We start from the raw sequence: 13,312 nt of genomic DNA, 5'->3' as shown, positions 1-13,312 counted from the left end.
CTTATGAAGCACAATGTTGATGACATTCATCTGGAATAGGTAACTTTCTTTCTGCGTCCCTATCTTTGACCGGTTCGAGTAGTGCGAGCAGGTGAGACTTTGATTGGTAGATAGCGTCCTCGTTCAACTCCAACTATATCAGCCAACATATTCACATCTACCACGTAGACTTTGTCTCGTACACTAAATGATATTCTATTCGCATCCAGAAAGCTTAGATTTGAATAGAAATAAGCGGTTAGATAAGCATACCCATCCGTAGAGTCAGAGCAAAAATTCTCAAGTTGAAACAAATTCAACTTTTCTCTTAAGTTTATGTTGATGGCGTCCAGGAAGTCAAAATCGACACTTCTAGGGTTTATCACCCCTCTTTTCAACAGCCTGGAATACAATTTTTCTTGATCCTTGGATTTGAACAAATCCATCCGATTTCCTTTCACTTTTGCTGCCACTCCCACTTTCGGTTGAAATTCAAGGAACATTCTGTCATCATCGTTCCCTTCAATTAAATTTTGTCTGGCATACGAGGATCACTTGGAATGTTCGCAAGTGCTTCCTCTGCTTTTCCTTTCGGGGTAATTCCCCATTCCTCCATTTTCTTCAGAAAAAGATACTCATTCCCATAATTTTTTTCCTTAAGGAAGTCATCTATATAATTCAATGGAGTACCCGTGCTTTTCAACGCACGATAAAGTTTATACAAAAAGGAGGGCTTTTGAACTCTTACTAGGTCGGCATCCTCGATTATCTCTTCTTCCATTATGACTTGCACCTTGTGGGCGGGAGGCGATGAATGACGTGGATGAGAGCGAATCGGACTTTGTCGCTGACTTGTTAAGTCTTCTTCCTCGGTGAGATCGAAATGAGTCGGTCCCTTCTCCATTCTTTGTGGTCCCCTGCTTGCGATTCTTGATGATTTCCTCGAAGAAGACATCTTTCTTGTCGATTGGAAGATTCCTTCACTTGCTTTCCCAAGGAAAAATGACCACTTTCTCGACGATGAACAAGCAGTAGAAACAGTATCGGGAGAAGAGTGCCTTTTAGGGTTTTGAAGATTTGGGAAAAGAAAAAGTGTATATATATAACTCAGTTTTGAAAAGGGAAGTTCAATCGGTGCAAGGAAAGTAAACGATCACTTCTTTTCAAAATCAATAACGCCAAAATTATTCTTTTAAAAAATCTTCAAATTTCATGCGGATTATAGAATAACCGAACAAAAGATCGTACCTTTTCGAATGAAAATTCGTACCTCTTAGATGAAATACAACTTGAGTCTATAGCCACGAATGTCGAGTCGAGGATTTAAAGTCTGAAAGATTAGAGTCTTAGAGTTGGTGAGTCTCTAGACTTTAACTTCTTCGGGCTTCAAAATGTTGAGTCTTGAACGGATAAAGTCGAATTGATTTTTCTCCAAAGGCTTTGTGAATATATCCGCTAGTTGACTCTTTGAATCAACAAATTGAATCGAGATTTCTCCATTTTGAATATGATCTCTAATGAAGTGATGTCGAATCTCAATATGCTTTGCTCTTGAATGAAGGATTGGATTTTTGGTGAGATTAATCGCCTTTGGTGTTGTCACATCTTATTTCGTGCATGAGTCTTCAATCCCAAAGTCTTGTAGCTGTTGTTTTATCCATAGAATTTGCGAACAGCAGCTTCCAAGAGCTACATACTCTGCTTACGTCGTTGAAAGAGCTACGGTGCTTTGCTTCCTCGAAAACCAAGACACCGTTCTATTTCCAAGTATTTGACAAGTTCCGAGGTGCTTTTTCTATCGACTCGCAACCGGCCAGATCTGCATCCGAGTATCCTAGAAGATTAAAGTCTCCCTTTTGGGATACCGAGAGACCGATGCTTGATGATGAGGCAACGTATTTGATAACACGTTTTACAGCACCGAGATGGGATTCTACGGGATCCGATTGAAACCTAGCACAAATGCAAACACTCAACAAAATATCAGGTCTAGAAAAGTAAGATAAAAAGTGAACCGATCATGCTTCGTACAGCTTTTGATCTACTTTCTTCCCTTCTTCATTCTTGTCTATCTTCCGAGAACATGACATTGGTATGTCGGTCTTTTGCACTTTTCCAATCCAAACCTTTTGACAAGGTCATTCGCATATTTTTCTTGATGGATAAAAGTTCCTTCCTTCATTTGTTTCACTTGGAGTCCAAGAAAGAATGTTAACTCTCCCATCATACTCATTTCAAACTCATCCTGCATAGTCTTAGAAAATTTCTTGCATAGACTTTCATTAGGAGATCCAAAAATAATATCGTCTATATATATTTGAACAAGTAAGAAGCTTTTGCTTTCCTTTTTGATAAACAAAGTAGTATCTACTTTACCTTTGACAAAACCATTATGTAATAAGAATTTACTTAGTCTACGTCGTACCAAGCTCGAGGTGCTTGCTTTAAACCATACAAGGCCTTTTCAGTCAAGACCGAGTTTGGCTTCTTTGGGTCTTCAAATCCAGGTGGTTGTTCCACATAAACTTCCTCATGGATGAATCCATTTAGGAATGCACTTTTGACGTCCATTTGGAATAACCTGAAATTTTTATAACAAGCAAACGCAAGTAATAGACGAATAGCTTCTAACCTTGCTCTTTGGAGCGTAAGTCTCATCATAGTCTATTCCTTCTTCTTGCGTATATCCTTTGGCCATGAGTCTTGCTTTGTTTCGTACGACTTTTCCTTCTTCATTCATCTTGTTCCTGAATACCCATTTGGTTCCAATAACAGTTTTACCTTTTGGTTTAGATGTCAATTCCCAGACATCATTGATGTTGAATTGTCTGAGTTCTTCTTGCATAGCTTCGATCCAACTTTCATCAGATAAAGCTTCTTCTATGCTTTTTGGTTCGATTTCAGAAATGAGAGCCACAGCACTAGATTCTTCAAGCCTTTTTGATCTGGTGTGGATTCCTTCATTGATTTCGCCAATAATGAGATCTTTAGGATGACTGGATTTATGCTTCCAGTTACTGGTTGTTTTGCCTGGTTGATGATCTCTTTCTTTGTTTGAATCTTCATGTGCTTCTTGATGTTGGACTTCCAGAGACTGAGATGCTTCTTGAGTTGTAAGCATTGGAAGGTCTGGAGTAGGTTCAGACTCTTCATACTGAGTCTGGCTGGATTCATCTTGCATTGAGTCTTGGAATTTAACATTCGTTGATTCCTCCACTGACTGGCTTTTCTTGTTATAGACTCTGTAGGCTTTGCTTGATGTAGAATATCCAAGGAAGATGTCTTCATCTGATCTTTCTTCAAACTTACCAACTTGATCATTTGCATTTTTCAACATAAAGCATTTGCAACCAAACACATGAAAGTATGAAACAATAGGCTTTTTACCTTTGAACAATTCATAGGGGGTTTTTTCTAAAATAGGTCTTAAAAAGACTCTATTTATAATATAGCAAGCTGTTGAGACAGCTTCAGCCCAAAATCGTGAAGAAATTTTGCTTTCAATTAAAAGTGTTCTAGCCATTTCTTGAAGAGATCTATTCTTTCTTTCCACAACTCCATTTTGCTCTGGAGTATATAGAGAGGAAAACATAGAGGTGAGGACACCGGAGTGCCATAACTTGGCACGCCGGACACTTAAGTGCCATAACTTTAAAATGGTACACTTAAGTGCCATCATCGGAGCAAAATGGGACACTTAAGTGCCACTCCGGCGAAAATCCGGCCAAATGGCTGACGTGGCAATTTTCCGGCGAGTTTAGTCCAAAACGGCGTCGTTTTGCACGCTGACGTGGCGGAGAAAACGCAAAAACGACGCCGTTTCGTGTCTACGTGTAATTAATAATATAAAAATTAATTAAATTATAAAGTATTCAAAAAAAAAAAAAAAATTTAAAATTTTAAAAAATTAAGAAAATTTTAAAAATCAAGAAAATTTTAAAATTTTTAAAAAATTAAGAAAAAAAAAGGGGGGTCGAAGGGGCGGCTGAGGGCTGAGCCCTCGTCGCCGCCGCCGCCCCGTCGTCGCCGGGAAGGGCCGGCGACGGAGGGGGGAGGGTCGGCCGGGGTCGCCGGCCCGGCCGACCGACGGCGAGGGCTCGCGGCCCTCGCCGGATCGCAGCGAGGGCCGCGACCCTCGCCCCAGATCCGGGCGAGGGCTTTCGGGCCCTCGCCGCCGGTCGGCCGGCCTCGCCGGCCCCGGCCGGGCCGGCGACCCCGGCCGACCCTCCCCACTCCGTCGCCGGCCCTTCCCGGCGGCGGCGAGGGAGGAGGCCGACCGGCGGCGAGGGCCCGTGAGCCCTCGCCGAGATCGGGCGAGGGTCGCGGCCTCGCCGCGATCCGGTGAGGGCTGCGAGCCCTCGCCGTCGGTCGGCCGGGGCCGGCGACCCCGCCGACCCTCCCCCTCCATCGCCGGCCCTTCCCGGCGACGGCGGGGCGGCGGCGGCGAGGGCTCAGCCCTCGCCCGCCCGCCCCGCCGCCCCTTCGACCCCCTTTTTTTAATTTTTTTTAAATTTTCTTATTTTTTTTTAAAATTAAAATTTTTAAAATTTTCTTATTTTTTTAAATTTTTAAATTTCTTAAAATTAAAATTTTTAAATTTTTTAAAATTAAATTTTTTAAATTTTTTTAAAATTTTTAAAATTTTTTAAAATTAAAATTTTTAAAATTTTAAAATTTTATTATTTTTTTATTATTTTTATGCTGATTTGGAGCTCCGGCGAGCCACGTAGGCAAAAAATAATAATAAAAAATTGCCACGTAGGATTTCCGGCAAGGGTCGCCGGAGGTGGCACTTAAGTGTCCCATTCGAAAAAAAAAGTGGCACTTAAGTGTACCGTTTGAAAGTTATGGCACTTAAGTGTCCCGGCGTGCCAAGTTATCGCACTTGCGCTGTACTTCTGCCGGAAAACATATGATTAAAACCAGATTTATCACAAAATTTCGTAAAATCTTGATTTTCAAATTCACTTCCATGATCTGTTCTTATGCTTGAGATTGCATATCCTTTTTCATTTTGAACCTTTTTGGCAAATTTTTCAAAATACGAAAAGGTTTCTGACTTACTTGTAAGAAAATATACCCAAGTAAAGCGGGAGTAATCATCCACAATTACTAGGCAATATTTCTTACCTCCAATGCTCGGGTTCGGTTGGTCCGAAGAGATCCATATGAAGCAAGCGTAGTACATGATTAGTAGAAACATAGTTTATTTGCTTAAATGAATTTCTTACCTGCTTTCCCAGAATACATGGAGTGCATGAATCAGACTTTTGGTATGGCAATTTAGGTAGACCTCGAACAAGCTTCTTTGATGAGATTTTGGCTAATTGTTTCATGTTGACATGGCCAAGCTTTCTGTGCCATAAGACTGCTTCATCTTGAATTGAGATTAGGCATTGTGCTTCATTTGGTTTTACATCAAGGAGGTAGATATTTCCATGCCTTCGACCCATGAAAGATTGAGTTGAGTCTTTGCTAATTCCAGAACATATGCCTTCTTGAAAGGAGATCTTGAAACCAGTATCACACAATTGGCTAATACTTATAAGATTGTAGTTGAGTCCTTCCACTAGAGAGACATTGCTTATTGTGAGATTTCCAATTTTCACAGTTCCAAATCCCACAATGCTTCCTTTGCTGTTTCCTCCAAATGAAACTTTTCCACCATTCACTTCAACAAGCTTTATGAAGCAGTTTGAGTCTCCTGTCATGTGTCTTGAACATCCGCTGTCAAGATACCACTTAACTTTCTTTTTGACAGAGACCTGCATTCAAAAGAGAGTCTCAAGCTTTCTTTGGTACCCAAATTTTCTTGGGTCCTTTGGCGTTAGTAGAATAAGCATTACTAGGTCATACTTTCTTAACAGGCTTCCAAACCATAGGACACTCTTTTTCAAAATGATCCCGTTGTTACACTTTGAACACCTTAGAGCACTTCGACCTACAGACTTTACAAAGACTTTCTTGAAATGATTTTTGTAAGCCTCTTTTGACGGTCTTTTCTTAATTCTTTCTTTTACTTTTGGAAAATCAATCAAGGGAATTGTTTCTGCTGTCATACCCAAACCAGACTTGTTAAAGTAAGGTCTTTGGACTAAAAGAACTTTTTCAAGTTTTTCAGACCCTATTGAAAATTTCTTTGAAATATTTGATAAGTCAGTTTTTAAGAAAGCATTCTCTTTTGAAAGTTTATCTTCATTCTCCTTAAGAGTAGAAACATTCAAGTCTAAACTTTTCACTTTTTCTTCTAAAATATTTTCCTTTTGTTTTAAAACTGAGTTTTCCTTTTTAAGTTCGGAAATCCTTTTCAGAGAAGTCTTAAGACTAAAACATAGTTCATCAATGTATTTAGAGACTTTGACAGGGATTTTATAATCACTTACCTCAAATTCACTATCCGAGTCGATCCGAATCGAGTCGATTGTGCCATTAGACAAAGGTTGGCATATTCCTCATCACTTTCTTCACACTCGTATCGCTCCAAGTTTCGGCTTTGAGAGCTTTTCGAGACTTTTCAGCTTTTCCTCTTTTCTTCTTCAGGAGAGGACAATTTGGTCCGATGTGTCCCTTTTCTTATATTCGAAACAAACTACATCTTTGTTTGGTTCCTCATTATCAACAAACTTGGTTTGCTGTTTCAAGACTTTGTTTCCTTGAGTTGAACCTTCTCCCTTTTCTATTCAGCTTTCGAACCTTCTAATCATAAGAGCAAGCTCCTCATCGTCCGAGATCTTCTTGAGTCCGTATCATCGAATCATCGTTAGATTTTAATGCAATGGATTTCTTACCTCTTGGATCTTCGTCTTCATTAATTCGTTCCACTTCATAAGACCGAAGAGTTCCAATCAGCTCGTCTACGAGATAATGGCATAATTCTTTGCGTCTCTCTTATTGAAGTCTTTATATGATTCCAATCCTTGGAGAGTCCTCGCAAAGTAGCTTGTTCACCTTCATAGGATCAGAAATTTTCTGTCCTTGATTCTCAAGGCCATTGACAATATCTGTAAAACGGCTAAACATGTCAGTTATAGATTCTCCTTGTTTCATTTTGAAGGCTTCATATTGACCAAGGAGAATATTAATTCTGGTCTCCTTCACTCGGACTGTCCCTTCATAAGTGATATGTAATCTGTCCCAGACTTCTTTTGCTGTATCACAAGAAGATATTCTGTTATATTCAGTTGGTGATAAAGCACAATATAAAGAGTAAATTGCTTTTGCATCGAGTGCTTGTCTCTTGTTTATCTCTTCTTGAGACATTCCGCTGATTTCAACAGTTTCTTTCCCTCTTTCGGATGCTGATGCAGCAGTAGGAGTAATTCCTCTTTCCACCACATCCCATTCCAGAGGATCCTTTGATCGTAGAAAAGCTTTCATCTTGTTTTTCCAGATGTTGTAATCCTTTCCATCAAAGTAGGGTGGTCTGGTATTGCTTTGCCCTTCCACCAGCCCTGGTGCTAGTATACTAGCCATGGATCTTTTACTCAAGTAAAACACTTCAAATAAAGTAAGAACACATGTGCTCGATACCAATTGATAACGCTAGTACGAGTACCTAGAGGGGGGTGAATAGGTTTATAAAAATTTTCTTGAAGATTGCACAATACTTAGACAGATGAAGGATTAAAAAATCAATCGTAAGACTGAGTAAAGGAAAGAGAGAATTAAACACGAGGTTTATAGTGGTTCGGCTTGATTCAAGCCTACATCCACTCTTCTGCACTGACAGCCGATTGGCTGGATTCCACTATGAACAAAGAGATGTTACAGTGTTGATCTTCCTTGATTTCTCGATGTAGATGAACTACTACACTCGCTCAAGGTATCACCAAGTATAAACACTCTGTGTATACAATTTCGCTCGAACCGTATCGACTAACAATCAAGGTTCTTCGAGACTCTGGAATTTTTCTATCGATCACACACTTAAAACAACTAGAACGTCTTCCTTTTATACTCCTTTATGCCATCATAGCCGTTGGCACTTACCAAAGGAATTCCTCCAATCTACCCGTTGGACGGAATCAATTAAGAAGATCATCCGAGTTATTTAAGGAATCGATGATAGCCCATCAATCTGTTCGCCCATACAATCAGGATTTTGGTTTCAAGAATAGAACATTCCAAGAATGTTTCGTCGACCATCGGATCTTCTATTGTTCTTAGATAAGAATAAAAAAATCCGAAGTGATTATCCAACCAAGGGATCTTTTCCAGAGGATTGGATTGAATCCCCAACCATATACTTCGGCCGGATATCCTTCGCCACCTTTGGATTAGAAAGACTGTCAGTGAGAATAATCTTGAGTCTTGAGTCTTGAGTCTTGAGACTTTGAAATTACACAAAGTTTTGAGACTTTAAACTATCGATATCCATACTAGACTGATAGAAATGTTTTGTCAGCTTCAAAATATTCTGGAAAGATTTCTCCAACAAAAAGAAGGGACTGAGAAAGATCCCTCCAATGGCTATGAGCAAATCAGTTCATTGTAGAAGTTATGGCAAAACAAAGTGATGAGGAGCTAATGGAGAGAGAAAACCATAAAATTTCAAGAAGATTGGGACTTTCACCTACTAAAGGTATCAATTTCACACGAGGACTTTCATATACTAAATATATCATTTTCTTTCTTGTCTAAGAAGTGCAGCACAAGTCAAAAAGTGATGGTGGTAAAGAAACTTTAATAGATTTTAGGAAGGCCAAGATTTTTGCACGCCTTTTGATGGCGGGAAAAAATTTAATAAATTTCCAAAAGACCAAGACTTTGCACGTCACATGTTTTGATCGTGGTAAAAAAATTAATAAATTTCAAGAAGACCAAGACTTTTGTATGTTTTTTGATGGTACACGTTTTTTTATGTTGGAGAAGAAACTTTAATAAATTCCAAAAAGACGAAGACTTTGCATGTCACGTGTTTTGATTGTGGGAAAGAAACTAATAAATTCCAACAAAACCAAGACTTTTGTATGTCTTTTGACATTGCACACTTGATGATGGGAAAGAAACTTTAATAAATTCTAAAAATACTAAGACTTTTGCATGTCTTTTGATGGGCACATCTTTTGTTGATGGGAAAGAAACTTCAATTGATGCCCAAAAGACCAATACTTTATAAGTCTTTCTTGTGGTTATCAATAGACTTCCGGGTGTTATAAGTCTCGTTTAAAATTTAGAATACCATAATTTTCCTCCAACTCATTTTCGGTCTAATCATTTTGGGATTTTTCTATTCATTAATCTCTATTGTTTCTTTTCGAATTTGAGTTCAACAAAAGAAAAGAAAAGAACAAAGAGAAAGCCTAAAAGGAAGAAACAGCAAAAAGTTAACAAAAAATATAAAGAAGGAAAGGAGCAAGGTAGAGCACCATCAAAGCACGGCCATGGCACTATGATGACTATTTCCAACTTTGCCACCTTACAATGACCTTCGTAGATAACATTTTTCTTGAGATGCTTTTCTTAACGTGGTTTAGAAGTTGAGGATAATGACATCAAAATTATCAAAACTTTTGCTTAGCTTACTATTGACTATCTAAACTTCTTTTTTAATCAAGTACCTCATTTTTTAAAATTTGATTCAATTTAAGGCATTCGTAAAATGAATTATCATGTCATATGATTTTGTTGACATGATTTGCTCACTATTGGAGATAAGGTAAGAGTAAGGTTAGTCATTGCACAGGACTTAGACGATCCTAGCAAGCTGAGATATATTAGACGCTATATGTCAAAAATATTGCAATGGCTATATGTCAAGCCCATTCAGAGACTATAAAGTTCTCAACGTTGATTTCCTTTAGATTTTCTGCAATCATTCGACCATAAAGCATTGCTCTTGCCCCTTTTTCTTGGCCAATTCGATTGCTTTCCCTTTGATCTATTCACCCAAAACTTAAAAAGTATGTGTAGGTAGTTCGGCCTAAATCAGTTTGAATCAATTTAAAAATATACCAATTTTCAAAATTGGATTCACCTATTTTTAGAGTCTCACGGGTACAGAACTGGGCTTTTGGCTACTGTTGCACATGGAGGGACTCGAGCATTGAACTCCATGGATCACTGGCACTTCACTTTACCACCAAGGTCGAATCCACAACATTACTTATCTATAATCGTTTGCTCATGACATCTTCACCGATTCACCCGTCATCCAACTGCTTGGACCACGGACCAACAACCTAACTGGTTCTTTGACCGGCCCAAGTTTGAAACATTCAAAACTCCAATCCCTTCTTAAAACAAGTAGGTATGATTATCTAATATGAATTGAGCCGTAACGCACGCAATACTTTTCCCATGTAATGGATAATGATAGCTAAGTGATTATAACTGATAAACATCGATGCTGCTCTTTCTCCTTGATTGTATGAGGTCTAGAAACCTTCGTAGTGCACCAAACGAGGTTGATGCTCAACCTCCATGGTACATTACTCCTGTCGCTGCTCTAGTTGGAGCTATGACTGATGCTTGACTTTTCCCTTAAAAAAAAATCTCGTATCCAACGGTGAGTACTTGCTTTGGCATCGCACAAACTTTGATTTTAGATGCTAATAAATCTCAATCAAGAGGGAAAAAAATTAACGTCTACCGCTCTTAGGAACATTATATGCATTCAGAAACTTAGTTGAGCATGGCATGCTGTCGAGGGGTTGGAGGACTCTGTCAGGCTTGAGAAGAGATCTAATTGCTGCAATCAAAAGAAATGAAATCTATCAACCACTGGATTTTGTTATAAAGCAAAAACTAGAAAATAATGCAGTGTAATATAATTAGCTACATAGGGGCAGTTTAATTTGTCACATACAGTTTTGGATATCATGATTTTTATGAGCACAAGAAGAAATCTAATCGCAACATTTTGAAGCAAATTACTCAACATCATCTCCAGTGACTTTGCTAAGAATTTTCTTTTGATAAGCAAAAGCAGTTATTGCACAATGGCGTCAAGCAGATGCTAGGTCATGTAACAAATCATAAAGGCAATTCATATTATGAGGTATAAGCAAGAATGGACGTTAGTAATGTCACACAACCAAAACCTGTGGAAAGCCATCTATAATTCAAATTAAAAAACCAGTTCTGCTATTTTCAAAGGCTCTCCTATTTCTTTCTTCAAAACGAAACAGTGAGCTAATGAAATGAATCAACCATAAACACAGCCCAACATAAACAAGGAGTACTAAAAACTACTTACTGTTTGATGTTGGGTTCTAAAATCCAACAAAAAGAATTTCTCTTGTAGAACCCAAAAATAGGAGTGTGCCATAGTTTCATGGAGGTTTGAATAGAAATTACAAGACCTATGGGACAGGCAATCGGACAGAAAGCAAATCATGTTGCAGAAGGCAGTCTTAGATATTGTGGACCTGAATATCCATGCACAGTGATGAACAAGGCATTACTGCAGGGTGAGCTTGGCATCTAATTTGTAACAACAAGAGAGAGAATGTCAATCATTGTAGCAGCAGAGGCTATGTTCTCCATGATAGCTACTACCCAATCATCTCTTTGACCCAACAATTGAGATTCAAATGCAGTGTGGCAAGTTCATCTTCAGAATAGCAGATTAGTATAGCCGCACTCATTAAGTCAGACCAATAACTGAGAATGAACCAGTCACCGTAAATAGATTGCTTCTGATGTCCTTGCTGGCATCAAGGCGAGCTGAGAGTTGCCAAAAGCATTATCCGCACATTCTTTCTGAAGCATTGATTTCAGGAGTTTCGGTGCCAATGTTTAGGACTAACAAGGAATGAGATGGATCAGTCCGCTATTAGTTAACTTGGTTTATAGATGTAAGCGGAGTTTGTCTAGTTAAATCTGCACAAAAACTCGAAACATTGAACTTGTGAAGAAGAAGACTGGAAAGCAAGTTATCTCGACGACTTGAATAAGAACTTATGACCTTAAAATGAATCATGAGGCTTGTATTTATTGTCAATTTCATGTATATCCATGAAGGAGCTGTCTCCAACTGCAATATCCTCCAATCCACTGATGGCTTCTATTTGGTTAAGCTGCATAGCAATGCCTCCATCCTCAGAGCTACCCTCTAGAAAATCATTATCTTCCATATTTGATAAGTCCATAAAAGTTTCTTTTTCTTCCTCCCTGTATGACCAATAAGGCTTAGGGCCTTTTCCTTCCAAATAACCAGCGGACATTTCTGAATCAGCTCTGCACCTTCATAAGCTCCTGTCAAGAACACACTAAACCTCTTTCCCCTCTCAGAGACATAGAAAACGCCATAATGTTTCAACAGGAGTCTCATCAGCTTCTGAGGCATTGCAAATTCTTGTGGAAAGTGCATGAGGTGATCGGTTACCAACCTCTTTTCCATTGTGAAGCTAAGTAACTCGTGCATTGCTACAATGGCTCTCTTATTGAATTCTTTCAATCCAGCTTGAAGGCCACATGCATAAGCAAAAGGAGATAAGTAAGACCTTTTCTGAAAGTGCTCAATTTTCCCTCCTGATCTATACACCTTATAACTGGCAGGAAACTTCAAGGGGAAAGTAGGGAAAGCAACCCTGGAGTGTGAAAGGCAAATTCTGATACCCCCAATATGGGTTTCTCCAACTCTGTGATAGCCCAAGCAGGATTCCGCTCTATGAGCTTGAGATAATCAACTTCATCTGGAGATTTGACCACTTTGAAGTGCTGCGGATACTTGTGTACCCATTTGCTCCTAAAATCAGCTGGCAAACCAAACTCTCTCCTGAAATGAGCAATTTTATCCACAGGAAGCCATTTATCGACTGACATCATCAACCTCCTAGTCATGTATTCAACAGCCATGCCAGAGTGTCCACTAATCAATCTCTCCTCTTCCTCTGATCTTCCTCTAACAAGTCTTCAGCTTCTTTAGTCAATTCCAAACCACAATACCGCCTTCTGATCCCTATACAACTCAAACAGTTTTGGTGACTTCCGAATAAAATCCACTATACCGTTTGGCCTGGGTATAGATCCAGCGACCTCACAAAGATTATCATCTCGGGTTCCTTCTTCAACATTTCCATCAAAATCTCACTAAAACTCCAGTTGTCCTTGCTCCTATCTTGCACTCTCTTGCTGGTGGTCATGAATCTATGCTGCGACTAGTTAAGTAAAAATCTCGCCAAAACTCCAGTTTCTTCTCAGGGTAGGGAAACGCACTAGCAAGGTGACAAAGCAACCAAACTCTCTTGCCGCGCTCCATTCATTCGAGGAAGCTGCGGTTTTACCAATGATTTGAAGATGGCTCATGTCAAGTTGGTAATGCATCGCTCCAAATTCAAGAAACAAGCCCAAGAAAAGCAAATACCTCTCGTGCAGGACAAACATCAAA

General features: G+C 39.2%; 1 pseudogene; it reads right to left on the bottom strand.

Moving 5' to 3' along the window:
* Positions 1–11,838: 11,838 nt before the first annotated feature.
* Positions 11,839–13,216, bottom strand: LOC120289609 (annotated as a pseudogene).
* Between the last annotated feature and the right edge of the window lie 96 nt (positions 13,217–13,312).

Source organism: Eucalyptus grandis, chromosome 2, assembly GCF_016545825.1.
Source record: "Eucalyptus grandis isolate ANBG69807.140 chromosome 2, ASM1654582v1, whole genome shotgun sequence".
Taxonomy (NCBI): Eukaryota; Viridiplantae; Streptophyta; class Magnoliopsida; order Myrtales; family Myrtaceae; genus Eucalyptus; species Eucalyptus grandis.
Note: the sequence above shows the minus strand (reverse complement) of the source record. Positions and strands in the feature narration are given on the sequence as shown.